At 45.4% G+C, this 15,802-nt stretch overlaps 1 protein-coding gene across 1 annotated transcript in view; it reads right to left on the bottom strand.

Annotated features, from left to right (window-relative positions):
* The window catches only part of LOC306752100 (heparan sulfate glucosamine 3-O-sulfotransferase 3A1-like), a gene marked incomplete at its 3' end in the record, with an annotated part of 29,498 nt that overhangs the window by 750 nt on the left and 12,946 nt on the right, over nucleotides 1-15,802 (bottom strand). The gene's annotated exons all lie outside the window — the stretch shown is intronic.

Below are 15,802 nucleotides of genomic sequence, written 5' to 3' on the forward strand. Positions count from 1 at the left end.
ATGTCATCGGAAAAACGTTGAGTCCAATCAATCAAGAATAACACTGGAAACGGTTTGTTTGCAGTGGGGTATTTATTTGATCTCGATCAGGTGTCTTTGAGCTCAATTAGCTGCCAAGCGGTGTGACCAAAATGTTGATTTGCAGTTTTGGCGCAGCGCCGTGCTCCGGATGTTCAACACATTCTAGTGGTGATGGTATGCAGATGCTACAGCAAGTGTTCCTTAATGTAGCCGGAGGGCTTATGAAATCAAGAAGGGGACTCCCCGGGGGCCATTTTGAAAGGGTGTATTCTTCACCCTCATACGGCGTGAAAAGAAGAACGTCAATCTCTAAACCCATACTATGGCAGCGCTGCTTATAAAATATTGATATTTGAGCCGAAAGGCCCTCCCAGCATAATTGATCTCCTTCACTCGTGCAACAAATGGTGCGAGAGCATCAGAAAGGTATTCCTCTGGCGGATAGTGAGAAATGTTCTTGTGGTTTAACATTGTACTCATTTGAAACATGATTTGCTGTTTGTAGGCGTTGTAATAAAAAGCAGCACACACACACACACAGGCCATATATTGGTATTTTAAATGACTTATATTGCTGTGAAAACATCTCCCTCAAACAACTGTATTATCGATAACATGTTTCATATTTTATGGAGCTTAAAAGCATCATAATGTAACTCAATGGAACCTCCGTTAGCTGTTAGCTCGTTTATTTAGCCAACAGCCAACGTTAGCTAGCTCTCCTGTCGATTTCAATACCGATCTGTTTTCGAACATTATCAGGGGAAAAAGCAAGGTGCACGAGTGTTTAACCGAAGATGTGTAGCACAAGTTTACACACACGCAGTACCGAGACTCTTTAAAAAAAACGGGATATCTGATTGGTGCATAGACTCCAGTGTTTCAGATACGGGTTTCAGAACAACTGCAGTTGTAGTTATATAAAAATCCCGCCATGTGCGTTTGAGTCCAGCAACAACCTCACAAAAGAAAAGACGGGGAAACCATCCGATCACCCCCCCCCCCCCCCACACCGCCCTTCTCCGTCTCCTCCTCGCTCTCTACTTTGCTTCTGACCTAGCTGCCTTCAGGACTGCGACCTTAAGCAAAGCGGGTAAAAGCAGCCTATGAATGATTAACGCGGCCTCCCTCTGCCATTTAGAGCCCCTGCAGAATACAGCTTTAACATTCACCAAAGTACAGAATGCAGGCGTTAATTATTCATCTGCTTGGCTGGTGCTGCTTAAAGGCAGGGCTGGCGCTGACAAAGTGGCCCAAGCTGCTCCCAGGGCGGACGCAGTTTTTTTTTTTTGACAGAACTACTGAGACCCCGAAAGGAGGGGAGGTCCTCTTGAAAAAAACAAACAACACTTCAGCCTGGTGTTCACATGCGGCGGGCGAGCACGAGGACGCGCTATCAAAGTACGGCGCCTTCTTTCTTACCGCCGAGCGTCTCTCTCTGATGTGACGGGCACCGTTTTATTTTCCTGCCTTTTGCCGAATGAGGCTGGTAAACAATCATGCTCCGTTTAACATACACGGAATGAGATGAGACAGAGGGCACGGAGATCTTTGCAGAGGAAGAGCTTTAGACAAACAGAGCGCGCTCATAAAAGACGGCAGCTGTCACGATGAACGAGATGGCTGGTTTCACAACACCCCCCCCCAACAAGTCCTCCAGAGTAAACAACAAAGTACAAAGTTTTAAATTGCCCTTGAGAATGAGACATAAGCATTGGTTTTGGTCTGATGCAGATGGGTAAAACAATTACAATCTAAGATTGTCAGTAGAAAATGGGAAGCGGACAATCATCCCCAAAAATCCCCATCCAGCGTTTTGTTGAGCCATCCAATCCCCTGGATCTCCAGCTTCTGCCAACTGTGTTGCTCTAAACAACGTTATTTATTCCTTTCAGACTCGCTAAAGATCTTTCCCACTTGAATATAAGCATTTGCTGGAACAAGTTATGCTTTCAAGACAGTCTTTTCCTCCTTCCACACCGGGCAGCAACCTCCGGTTCTGTTGAGTGAAGCCGATGCGGAAGTGTTTGAAAATGTGCATTCTCTCAACTGACCAGCAGGGGACTCCTTCGCTTGTATAGAAGTCAATGAGAAAATGACCCTACTTCTTGCTGGATTCAATCCCCCAGTAAACATTGTAAACATGAGTTCATCATCTCGATCGCTGGGTTCAAGTCTTCTTAATACAACATGATGTTCATTTGCATGGAACACAATCAGTCGAGTTAAGACAGTGAAACCATGTCGGAGGAGGAATCCCAAACTGCTGAAGAGCCACGGTCCCCGAGGTGACAGCACGTGTGTGCCAGTTATCCTTGTGGCTCTAAAAACTGCTGCTGGCTGCCGGCTCATCGTATGAAGTGAAACCGATCTAAAAGCCATAAGTCAATACCTTCAGGGCAATGTCAAAACACATCCATGCTATGTGTGGCTGAGTGGAGACGGATCACAGGGTCAGCACAAGGGAGGGCCCCGCAGGAAGCGGTCGATAAGCGCAAGAGCCGCAACACAGGCGCACCGACGTCTCGACATCCGCCTGCAACATTTTGACCATCGCCTGACCTCCAGAGTCCTCTCGGTATCTGCGACCTCTCCTGCAGCCGTGTAAAGAGCAACACGGACAAGGCTCCTTTCCTCTCGCATTAGCTCTGCCCCGTCGCCCCCGAGAGGCCAGAGCGAGCCGGTATGACGGCGCTGTAAAACAAACCCAATGCCACCGGAGACTGTAACGCCGGCTAAGCTGACACGTCGAAAATAAGAGAACATAGAGACCAATTATTGACAGGGGATGGGGAGTCTTCCTGAGCAAAACGCTGATCTGGGATCCGCTCGACTTGAGAGAGAAGCCCTTTGCAGTGTGCCGTGACTTCATGATGCAAAAGAGAACATTATTGTTTTATGAAAAAGAAACGAGCCCGTACTACAGGAAGCATCCATATTTGATGGCGTGCGTCGAGCTTGTTCTGTGGTCGATGCACTCACGGCGTCGGTGTGCGAGGGCGACCCCGGGGAGACTTTCAGGGTCGGTGAGGTATGCGGGACGGTGTGCAACGTGAAGGCGGCCACGATTGGAAGTCCAAGGCGGTCAAGAGTCATGAAGTGGCTCATGTACGCAGGTTGATGTACGTTTTATAGTTATTGGGAGAATGTTTTCAGGTTCATCCTTAGGAGACAGATTCTGATTAGAGGTCATTTAGATTGTTTCTGAGGCAAATTACTAAACATTAAGAGTTATTATGTATTCTGGATGAATTGTTTAAACGAGTATGCAAGCAATTTTTTAATTGCACTTCTACAACGTTCTATAACTCGCAATAAATGAAAATAAAAAAGATGTAGCAGAGCTATTGTATCTTTATCCCACTCGTTCTTCCTCCTCCTCCAGAGACTTGGGTTATGTTAGTAGCAGCTAACGTAGCCTCCAGCCTTTAGCCTCAAGGAAGAGATGAAGCGTGCCCTCCATCCCTTTTCAACCCTTCTCAGCGTAGGTATTTTAAATTCTGCAATGGTACTCCTAAAAAACCTGTAAACAGATTTACTTTGATGTGTGAATGCGGCACCTTCCCCTTTAATAAAGAGTGTCAAGTATGTGTGTAAATAATGAGTTCTCAGGGCCCAAGTTGACGTCTTCAAATTGTTCATTTTGTCCAACCAAAAGTCAGAAAGCTCAAAGAAATTCGGTTTTCAGAAATACTGGTTCAAACTGACAGCAGAGGTAAATTAACGTCCACGTGGTTCCCAGTATCCATGACCCGAGTCCGTCCAATCAGGAAGTGTGTGCTGTGTTTCGGGTCCACCACATTCTGTTTTCGGTGCAATTATCTTTGGATCTCTGTGGATCTGGTCCGACTGCACTCGGGTCTCCGCGGATCAGGTCTCATTGTTCATAAATCAATTCATGCATGTCGCATTCGGGCGGATTTTCAGAAACGGCTTGTTTTGGATCGGGTCCAACATTTATAAAGACCTCGAAAGCTAATCGTGGAAACCTGGACAATGTGGAGCATTTCTTTCCAAACAAATCATTTTGTTGATTCATTTTTCCGTGACCACGACCACACCAAAGTTTCTAGAAGTAAAGCACTTCAATTCTGAACTTTTAGGTTTTTAGTTGAACAAAAGAGCAAGAAACTCTTCTTACAGATCGGCAGTGAGTGAACCCCACTGGGGGTTTTCTTTCCATTCGGCAGGAGACGCATGCGGCGCGCTCTAATGAAACTTTATTGGCAGAGAAGGTGATGTAACAGATGACAAACTGTCCAAGTGCTTGATATTTACTGCAGCTCCAGATCCCGCTTTGATGTCTTCATCGTGCTGCTAAAATACGACTCCCTGAGCACACTGAGGCATGAAACACAGGCAGCGGGATCCACTCACGAAACAAGACACGGACCCAAAAAACACAAAATAAGAAACGCGGCACATGAACCCCGGGCCGCCTTTAAATCAAATTCACTGCTTTGGCACACACATAAAGTACTGGAGAGAGACAGAAAATATATTTAAGGTGACGAAGAAGTTTAGAACATAACAAACAGTTTGTGTACATGACAGAACATAACACATGCTGTAATTGTACGTCATTCCTCTCATATGGAACTAACTAGCTGGAGGGAGATGCCAGGACTCATTCAGGCAGCTCTATTAAAAAAAACTAAAATCCAATGTACACAGTAATGCGCAGTACATCACTCAATGTGTCCTTTGTAGGCTCGTCTATAAAGCGACCACTTTGGAATAAAGGGGCCTGACGCATCACTGCTTTCGTTTCCCTACTGAACTCAACTCTGCCCTCATGCACAGGCTGTGACTCATGTCTGCCTGCTGTTATACATGCCAAGTCTGAATGCGCCATACGGTCTTATTTACTGTAAATCGGGTGCACGCATAATATGACAACATGACATTTGAATTAGGGGGAAGTAAAAAGCTAACAAGTGATCAGGCCTGAACGGGCCATTTCCTGGTGTTACCCCGGGTTCTTTTGGAAAGCGGCTTGGATCCGGGCCAATGTCTGTCAATTGACGGGGAATTGTAAAGACATGGAGGCAAGTGGGCATGAGTGCTGTCCACTTCTCCCCCCACAAGCCTTTGATTCATTTCCTCCCCCTCTTCCAGCAGGGAGCCCTGGCAGGCAGGACTACACTCCCACAGTGTTCTCCTGCCACCACCACCAGATAATAATCTTGTAATTGGCTCAATATTTCTGCTGTTAGCAGGCGAGGCAAAGGCCAGCGCCGCTCTCGGTGGCTTGGACTCACCCGATATTTTCCGGGTCAGTGGATGCTAGCGGAGGTCAAAGAGAGACGAGGAGGAGGAGGAGGAGGAGGAAGGGGGGGGGTGATTTAGAGTGATGGCTGCTGCGCGGTGAGGTGAAAGCCCGGGGCTTCTACTGCTCAGCCAGCCTTGTGCAGCAACACCTGCCCTGCAGGCCGCAGTCGCAGAGTTTCAAAGGACTCCATGGAAAACACTAATGAATGACCAAATGACACGTTTGGTAATTCACCTCCCTTTGTATAAATCACTTTTTTTTTTAAAGGGTGGCCAGTGCAATGTGGCTTCCATCCTCATCTGAGATCCACTTCGTAACGCTGGGATGACAGGTGTGAGCAGTCGGATAATCGTCTTGTTTTATGACCCTGACGGTCTCAGTCCTCCAGGATCAGCCAACCTGACCATTTCTTCATGTCCTCACTATGTCACTTGTGCCTGCACTTTACAGCTCTAAATCCCCTCCATCTCCTGGAGAGTTAAGTACTCCTCCCACACGGCTACGCAGGATCACCGCCGTCTGAATCGTAGGAGAATTGAGCATCTTGAGGTTTCTTTTGGACGTCTTCATTCCTGCAGAAGGCCAGTTGGGATTTCCCTCCCTGGTTCAAACACTGAAATCACTTGTTGTTGCCTTTGATTGTAATGACAGTTTGCACGCTCTCAGCAGCGCTTGGTACACGAGTAGAGGGCCCTGCTTTAGAGGAAAACCTCAACATTCTCACGGGAGCCTCATTAGTTTTCATCATACTGATCAATTCTGACCAAGTTCTGACTTTTCTTTACACAAAGCTACACATTAGGGCATAAGAGGGACTTTTCACATAGACCTAGATTCAGATGTGGCTAATTGGTCAAATCCAAATAAGAAAGAACCTAAAACATAAAAGCATTGTCAAGGCAATATTTACAAAACATTGCGTGTTTTTCCACATAATTTACTCCCGACTTGTCTGTAGCTGTGTAGAGAAGCGATGGACACAATATGAAATGGTGGTGAAGATGGGGCCATTGTCCAAACAATAGCTGGTTGAGTCAATCTGTATTCGATAAGCGTAAACACGAGCACCGGCTGAGTCAACGTTAGCTGTGAAGTTTGGATTTGGTGTTGTATGTGTACTCCCAAGCTAAAATGTCTTGTTTTAGTAATGGAGTCTGGCGTCTTTTAAGAGAACGACATAGCGGCTTCAGATGCTCATCGAAAAGGGCTGTCTGACGGAAAGATACAATTATTTGAGCCGTCTAAAAAAAAAAAAAGAATTCTATATCAGTATAAGTGAACACTATATTTAGAATATTTTCATGGCTTTATCTCGCGATCAGACAGACAGCTTTGACGGGGAAGTGAAGCTGTTATGCTCACTTCAAAGCTACAAGACTCCATTGACAAAAACAGTCATTTCACCTCGCAGAACACTGGAGCTGCTGCTCTACTGCTGCTGTGAGTTGGCATCAATGTGGATGTGAGGGTTTGAATACAGAAGGAAGCTACAGATTGACTACCAAAAAAAAAACAATGGACTTAATGGACACATTTCGTAAAGGGTGGCTTCAAGAAACTAGTTTATTTTATCAGCAATTTGCACTTTGAGTTAAGTAGAAATGTAACCACGGTGGGCTCCTGGAATAAAGAGTGAAATCAGAGTGGTACGTGGGAACTGTAGGAGGTAGGAAGCAATTTTGAGAGTCATATAATTACCAGATAAGAGTCATCTATTCTTGGAAAACAACAAGGGAGGACAGGGACTTCTGTTTTCCCCTGGGAAACGACATGGTTTTGATAAAGGGTAAGTAGGAAAGGAAAGAAACGGACGACACTGGGGACACACAAGATAACAATGTCACCGCGGATGAAAAACGTTTGAAAATGTCAGCTTTTTATAAATAACAGGAAATTCGTCGTCAGATTGATGATTGGGTGTGTTTTAAATTAGACGAGAAGGGATGTGAATGGTTTTCCAAAAGCTCGCGGTGGTTCCGTCTGGCAGGAGAGCAGGAAATTAGACTGGAAATGGAAAACTTGTTGAACGCTAAACCTCAGCGTCGTTAATAAAACAACTTTGTTCAAAACTTCCCGGTGATAGTACGAGACCGGGACAAAGTGGGAAGCATGGAGAACGCCTGCTGTCCTCCCCTAAACTGAGACGGAGGGAAATAAAATAACAGAGTAGTTTTGGGGGAAAGTCACCTTTTCTCACTTAATTAAAGATTTAGTCGCATTGGCTTTTAGCTGATAAAAGCATTTAAACACAATGTTTATAAAATCGTGCTGGCCTGCTGCCGTTGTCCTTCATCACCGTCTGGCTACACTTCTGCTCTTTTCCACAAACACTCAGATATTAGAGTCCTCATAAATAATGTCTGGAAAAGAAAAATAAATAATCGGACCTACATGCAATTTGTTTCTGAGTGCACTTGATTATAAATGGAGTACAGGAATAATAGTGTTTCACACACTGTAGAAAAAAGCTTTTTTTCATTTTCTTTTCATGGAGTCTTGTACAAATAAATCTCCCTGATGGACACCCGTCTTACCACCGAGCATTGAGTTTTCCCTCCCTTTCCATACGACGGCTATCGGATTCAGTAAAACATTTATAGAGTTATCTTTGCAGTATGTTCTTATAAATGTATCAGCAGTATTTTTAAACAGAATACTTTTTTTTCTCTTTTGGTTTTGAGTGGAAGTCCTCGGTTCATTGCTTAAGGGTGGGAAAAAAAACAAGCTTTATCTTTACGGCAACGCGCTTGTGAATTATTCACCCTCTCTAACTGTGGTGGGAGAGGGAGGCTGCAGGAAGCATCCAAGATGTCTGAAGCCTTTCAGACTTCAACTAACAGATCCAGACTGTGTATCAGCAGAGAGGGACGAGGGGGTGAGGTGTGGAGAGGAGTGGAGAGGAGTGGAGTGGGTGAGAGTGATGAGGGGCAGAGAGAAAGAGAGACCGAAAATAGAAGAAAGAAAACAGGCGCAGATAGAAATATCACATTTACAACAAGTGTATACCACACTACAGCTTTTAAAGCATCATGCTGACTCAGCGAGATTGCTATATCTAGTGTCAGAATGCCATGTATGTTTGCACATACACATAATTTGACTTAGTGATCGGTGCAATAAACACACATTTCCGACACATAAAGGAATGAGTCACTTCAGCTCATTTATTAAAAACTGCTATCGGCTGATACCCAAAGCTCGGGTATCATGTGTCGTGCATCGGGACTGAAAAAGTCCAATTGGTGCATCCTTAATCCGGAGGGGAATATAAATGTCCGATCCAAAATCCATAGCAGCTCATCCATAAGTTTTTGAGACATTTCACTCAAAAACCACAAACGTCAACCTCACGCTGCCGCTGGCAGAGGTCCGGGGATCAGCAACATTGTGAGCTTCATCCTCTGGGGATCATGAACTGGACAATATATCCATCCTGTCGAGAGGTTGGGAGTGGAGCACAGAGCGACCATCACTACCACCAGGTTGCGCTACATTTAAAATGCCATGTGTCGTAGGTAATGCCCCCCTGTACGTACGCACACTTTAAAAGCATTTATCCTCTGCTGTTGAGTCTATATAGGTCTCCTGTAGCTTGAGGATGTTTATTTTTCTCTCAGTTTTCAGCTCAGATCAAGTCACAACGTAGCACTAATTATCTGTGAACATTGTCGGGGATACAGTGATTTGAGTGAAGTGTAAAAAAAAAAAATGCACATGTGGCCCGGAGAAGTTGTTCCATTTTACACCTCCCCAGGTGGTTTGAGCAATTGAATTTTAATCTGTCCGCAATGCTTCTCTGGTGCTTTTACACCTGGATTTTCACGCGGATCGGTGCAATTACATCGACATGTGATCACTCGAGATGCATTTCAGCGGCAGGTGTAAAAAAACACGAAGAGAGTAAAAGCCCACGTCCGAATTACCCGAGAAACGATTCTGGTAAAACCCAGAAAAAGACAGCTAAGAGGAGGCTGTATTCTGCATTTGGTGATTCACATGACAATTACTGTAATCACTAAATACAACCCATAGCAGCAGCTCTGCGTTGCATCTAATGTCACTGCATAGGGTGTGTGTATCTTTGAGTGGATTCTCAGACACATTACTTTTTCATATTCCTCTGACCCACTTGTTCAGAGTTACATGGAGTTTGAGGCAGAGCGTGCGGAGATGACACTTCGGCGGGATCGGCTTTGGCAGCAGCTCAATGCTATTTCTTCTTTCCGCCAAGTCAGTGTTCAGGGTCTCAACAGCTTGTGGGAGATAAGACACCTTAACTTGGGTTTAATACTGAAGCTCATTTTCAAGGTATTGTGATTCCTGAATGTTCGCTCCCATGCTGAAGGTGGCTTCATTAGGAAATTCCAAGTGGTCTTTCTATAACTCTCCTTATCCGTTCCTCTATAGTTTCTAGCGTCGAAATAATCTGAGGAGAAAAATGAGCCACTTGCCTCAAACGGAAATCATTTCAATGGGTATTTAAATTCTACATTCAAGCCTGATTTGAATACAGTTCTTTTCTTATAAAAAGCACTGTCAAATGCATGCGAGCAAAATTAAATGTGAAATTGTTCAGAGCCAAATGGAAGGCTTTGAGGGGACTGCTCTGCGATAATTACCCGTGACAAAAAGGCTAGGGCTTTTGTCTTTGGGACCATTACCATGGTGATTCTCAAGCTGCTGAAACATTCAATATAAACATTTCAGTCTGCTTGAATATGCCACATAGACTGTCGCTAAACAGATATCGGTTATGAGCCACATTTCTGCTGGCACAGATGCCGCCTGCGTGTGTGCCTCCACTGCTGGGAAGTGGCTGGCATATTGGAGCTCAGAAGACATAAAAGCTTGTGATTTAAAAATGTGAAGGCTAAAGTCTGATAACTAAAGCCCAGTTTCACATCTTTCTACGAACATGAAGTGATGGGCTGGCAAAAAGACAATCCTGAGAGACACTGGCACTCGCTTTCTCGGACATTAAACCATTTAACATTTCCTCTTTTTATTGGGGGGAAAACTCCCAAATGTTCCGGATATTCTGTACGTTGGTGTGCTGCACTTTTATCTTTCTCCTTATATATACTTTTTTTTTGGTGGGGGTCTTTAATCAAGGAACAGCCCAACAAAGATGTGGTGGTGGTGGTGTTTTTTTAATCCGCTTCTCGACATCCGTCAGCTCTTCCTCTGTGATCTAATACGTGGTCCGATAGGCGGCTTATTAAACAGTCTTGTTAAAGCAGAGATGAAGGTTTCATTATAGTTATCGGTGCAACGGAACGTGAGCAGATTCAGGAGCTCGTCTCACAGACGGGGAAAAGGCACTCGGTCATTAAACTCTTGGGAACGCTCTAGAAATTGCCGTTGAAAAGTGTGGCCACGCCCCGAAAAGCGTGTGGATACAACACACCGTTATTCATGCATGTCGCTTAAAAAACCTGTGTAATTATTTCTGTCAGTGACGCGTGTGTCCTTATCAAACGTCGCTCCATTAACCTATCCGGCTATAAACACCATGAAACAGAGGGTGGAGGGGTGCAGCGATGAATCACAGCTTATTTAAAATTCGGAGTTGCTTTTAACCCTCAGTGGTTTTACGCTCCATCTGTTTTCCATTATTCTGTAAGAGGCATGGCGGCAGGAGTCGCTAAGGCTTGTGTTTCAGCAGAACGGTCGACTCGCATCCAGTGGGGAGCTCCTGAAAACATGTCAGGGTCGGGGTTACCTAAAGGGAGGAGCGTTTAAGACGTCATCCCCAGTCGGTCACAGTAAGCGCGAGGCTGCGAATGTTTGCTTTCGTCAGCAAATCCCACGAAAAGACCAAAATGTTAATTTGTCTCTCGATACATTCTGACTTCCCCGTGCAGTCTGTGGCACTCTGTTTCCGAGCCGATTGGTTTCTTTCAAAGACATGAAACTGAAGAAAATTGGGCATTTTGTTGGGGACCATTTTCAGCTGCAGCGCACGATTGTTTTTGGCAGCCGGGGCGTGCATGTTGGATTGATTCCACATAAAGCGTGTGGCTCATAGATCAGGCTGTTATCATACACGGTTACACATATACCTACAAGACGTTATGCACTATTATTTTATAATGCATGAAATGGTGAACCAGGAAGTATGAAGATGGGAGTGTCAACGTTGATATACTTGTCCCGTAACGTCTGCAGAAACACAGCTGTCGTTATTTAAAACCAAACTACAATCTGCTCCTAAACCTAAATAAATTGTTTCCTGTGCTGACAGGAATTTTATCTTGAAAGGATCGCATCGTAACGAGCGAAAATTGACAAATGTTGCTGGACGTTGGAGAACGCACAGCAAATGAGCAATTGTACGATTTTGTAAGATATCACGAGAGCCGTGCATGAGGATACGTCACATATAGTAGTACATATATGTATATATATATATATATATATATATATATATATATCTGTGTGTGTGTGTGTGTGTGTGTGTGTGTGTGTGTGTGTGTGTGTGTGTAACAGGTTTTGAGCAACAATGGAGGACTAAAAAAACTATTAGTAGGATAAAATGATGATTCAATCCAGGGCAGTTTGAAAAGGGAGGATTTAAAGAAGGCTGAGGAAGAGCTAGATGTGGTGGCATGACTGTGTGTGTGTGTGTGTGTGTGTTGCTACATTATACATTAGTCTGTGCACATTTCAACTAGACTGAAATCTTGTAGAAAAGATCTCAGCCTCAAACCCCTAAATCTGAATACCTGCTTTTAATCTCCCAACAATACCTCCATCTCATAACCACCGCACAGGGGAGCATATTTTATGCCCTCATAATCATACAGCGGACTCAAAATCATACCGTACTGTACTGCGCGCACCATAAAAGTAAGAACTTGACAGGTTGAAAGCCTCTTGCTGGCGTACTTCTGAGAGCTCTGACTGTAAACCGCCTGGGATTTTTCTAAAATAGAACAACTTCTGAAAGGGAGTCATTGTCCTGTTCAAACATAAGCGTATATCCAAGCCAAAATTAGTCAGGTAGCATCTCAGCCAGCAGACGGGCTTGGCACATCTCCTCCCTGTGAACTCAGAACATCATTGTATTTTCCTCCCAGACGCCGCGGACGGCCTCACGGCAGCGGCGAGCCGGTGTCGGTTTCAGCTGCCATCATGTTGAATTGCATTACAGTCATATTTTTCTTACAGTACTCTGTCTCAGGACCTACAAGCAGCAGAGGGCGGGAGGCCGTAAAACATCATTTTCATATGAAATTCGATCGCGGCAACTTAGCGAAAGCCAAATATTTGACAGTTCACCAGTTTTAGGAGCACAAGAAGAAGTCGAACGCGGGAGAGTCGAAGTTAACGAGATAGCTGCGCATATTCAATACGCACAAAAACCCTGGGAGCTCCGGTTTCTGCTGAGAGAAAGCAGGGAGCGGCTGGTGAGATACTGAGGATAAGTGCCGAGCGTCAGGCGGACAGCAGTACCGGGGAGTGTAAAAGTGATTACACTGTCTCCGTGCTCTCTTCCTCTCTGTCTACCGCGCCTCACCCCACCATTTAATTCCCCTCCTCCTCCCTCCATCCTTTTACTCCCAGGCTCAGAGTACAAAGCGCCTGGCACCGGCGGCGGCGCTCTCCCCGTCTCCGTGCCAAGCCACAGCAGGGCCACACCGGCGGGCTCGCGCCCTCTGCCACCACAGGAGAGGCGGAGGGGGCAGAGATGATCATGTATGAATGCTCCCTCTTATCGCTCCTTGTGACGTTCACTCATTACAAACTGGCTCGCTCAATCTTCCCTTTCTTTCGCTTTTTTCCCCCCGAGATCGTGGCGCCAGAGAGACACCGGTAGAGGCGGATGAAGATTAAGATGTAGGAGCTTTAAATATATATGTTTTGCTTCTTCTTGAACATCCTGGAGAATTAATACAAGCTCGGTAATAACAAGTCGCCGAAACGATTAACGCTCAACGGGGATGAGAACGAATGCAGTTGGGGGTTAAAGACATGGCCGGAAGCATGATTTCCATATATTTTTTTTTGCCATCCTTTGCATTATCCATTAAATGAAAAGCCCGTGGGGGAAATGGAACTCCGTGCCGCTCGTTTCTGTCGAGGCGGCAGTGCCTCGCGTAAGGAAAAGGTGAAGCTATCGGCGCCAGTCGCTCACACAGACCGATTGAAAGCAGCGTCAGCGAGGTGGGGCGCGGCGGAGAGCAGGTTTGTCGCCGGAAAAGAAAAAAGGTGAAAAATCACCCACAGTGTCACGGGGGCTAAAAACGACACCGAATGGCTAACGCGGAGCCAGCGGTTGCCTGGGGCTGGGCTGTGACCCAGAATTCAACAGACCCCCAGTGAGAAGAAAAAAAACCAGGAGGCCCCGTGACGACTGAGCTAAACTGCCCCCGTCCCCCCCGTCCCCCCCTCCGCCGCGCAACAGGAAAAACACCTCCTCTTCCTCCCCGGGCTGCCGAGAGGTAACCCCATCTGGGAAGCCGGAGTGAAGGGAGCGAGATAATATGAAGTGTAACGGAGAGCCGCGGCATTCTGAGAAGCCGCTGACAACGTGCTAATGTTTTAGCCTGTCAGCTCTCGGCGAGCAAAGACGGATGGTTTTAGAAATAGAATGTAATTACAGGGCAGAGCCTCATTGTCGGGGTTAGGACAATGCGAATAGTGTAGTGGAGCTTTTCTGTTTTTTTCTTCTTCTCCTCCTTCTCCCTGCCAAAAACTAAAAAGCTGTCCCGCTGTAGCTGGAAAGTGAGTTTGAGCACAGAGACAAAAACTGACACCGACCACAAACGCAAATGATGTGTCTTTTTAACATAATATGAAACATCGGATTTATAGGAAGGTTTGTGCTGCGTGTAACCTGTAAGAAGTGCTGATGCAGCAACAAGGTGAATCCACACGGGCTTCCCACCCAATAAACTCCTGCACCAGTCTTCTTCTTTTTATATATAATGGGCAATAATGTAACTGTGCAATAATTCAATATTATTGCGTGTCAACTTTCGGGAATAATCGGGAAAAATAGTTTATGCACTCTCATGAACTCAGGTTGATTTCTTCAAATAGGAAAACATGCTAATTCTCTTAACTTAGAAGCTGAAACAAGAGTTTGGTATGTAACATCACCGTGCTCACCGTGTTTCTACAGGAGCCCAAAACGGACAAACCAACCTACTTCGGCTTTCAGACCGTGGTAAGGAAACCTTCGGTGGACATTGTTTGTTTTTGGTTAAAAAAACACCGTTGGCCTTGAGAGGCTGCGGCATTTATTTCAGCATCAACTGCAACGTCCACTGTGCAATCGCTTCAAACCTCAAATTGATTATTCATTCTGAATGAATTGTTGCAGATACATTTTCTGTCGGTTGACCAACTAATCGATTCAGCTCGACAACTGTCATATTTTAGCAAGATTAAGCTATATTTACCTAAACTGCCGCGATATCCAGAGGAACTGTTAAACCGGTAAACCTTGGAGCTGAGCTAGAAGACGGACGAACCTCTTGAATAGCGATAAACGAACGGCGATCTCCACGAGGGATGTTGCACTTCGGTCTTTTACGAGCACGTCTGCGGCGTATTTATGTTTTGGCTTCACAGAGGAATGGCCCGTGCAGCCGTTTGCTCGCGTCGGTCCAATAACGGATGTTCTAATTCCTGCCCATCTGATTACTTAGCCGGCACCAGAACCCCATCGAATGCGGCAGTTCCCCAGCTTTTTGCCACGGAGATGGTAAATGAGGTGTTCAAGGGAGGGGAGGGGACACAGTCCTGATGATTCATGTTATCAAGAGGGGTTATTTTTCAATAATTCACATTGATTTAATCGTCCTAAAAACACATTAACATTGAGGGAGTGCTCCGCCGAGAGATAATGGCTGGATATGTGCGCTGTTATCGAGTCAAACTCTGCCAGGCTTGAATGACGGATGTGCCTCACATGCAGATAGAGGCTGCGGCGTGAATAAATACGGCCCCAAATCGCAATTAAAAAACAAATAAGGTGAGTGTAAAGACAATGACGAGGAGGCGCGCGATCGCTCGAGAGGACGCAGCCGCGGAGAAAAGAAACAAACCAAAACGAAATGCATATTAGTGCCATTCATATTCATGACAGTTGAATGGAGGCCATTATGAACCACTTTCAATCACATTTGCATTTACATTACGCGCCCGTAATGCAACTGTAAACCTGGGGGGGGGGAGGGAATGGCGGCGAAGCAACAGTTAAATCCAGTGAATTCATGTAGAGAAAAAATGTATCAGCGAGTGCATGTTGGTCTGCCAAAGTGTGCGATACGTTGAGTGCAAACACGAGTGTGTCGGTCTGCATGTGCGTGTTTGTACATTCACCTAGGGACTCAAAAGAGCTCCTCGAAAGGGACCTTTTTTTTGTTTTTTTTCTTGCTGTAATGTGCATCCAAGAGTTCATCGGGGAGAGCTAGAGACGCGCACTGGCACTCGATTGCAAGAAGTAAAAGCTTTGTGGGTAAGGGGGTTGGTAGTGTGTGTGTGTGTGTGTGTGTGTGT

Source organism: Taurulus bubalis (assembly GCF_910589615.1).
Source record: "Taurulus bubalis genome assembly, chromosome: 2".
NCBI classification, from domain to species: Eukaryota; Metazoa; Chordata; class Actinopteri; order Perciformes; family Cottidae; genus Taurulus; species Taurulus bubalis.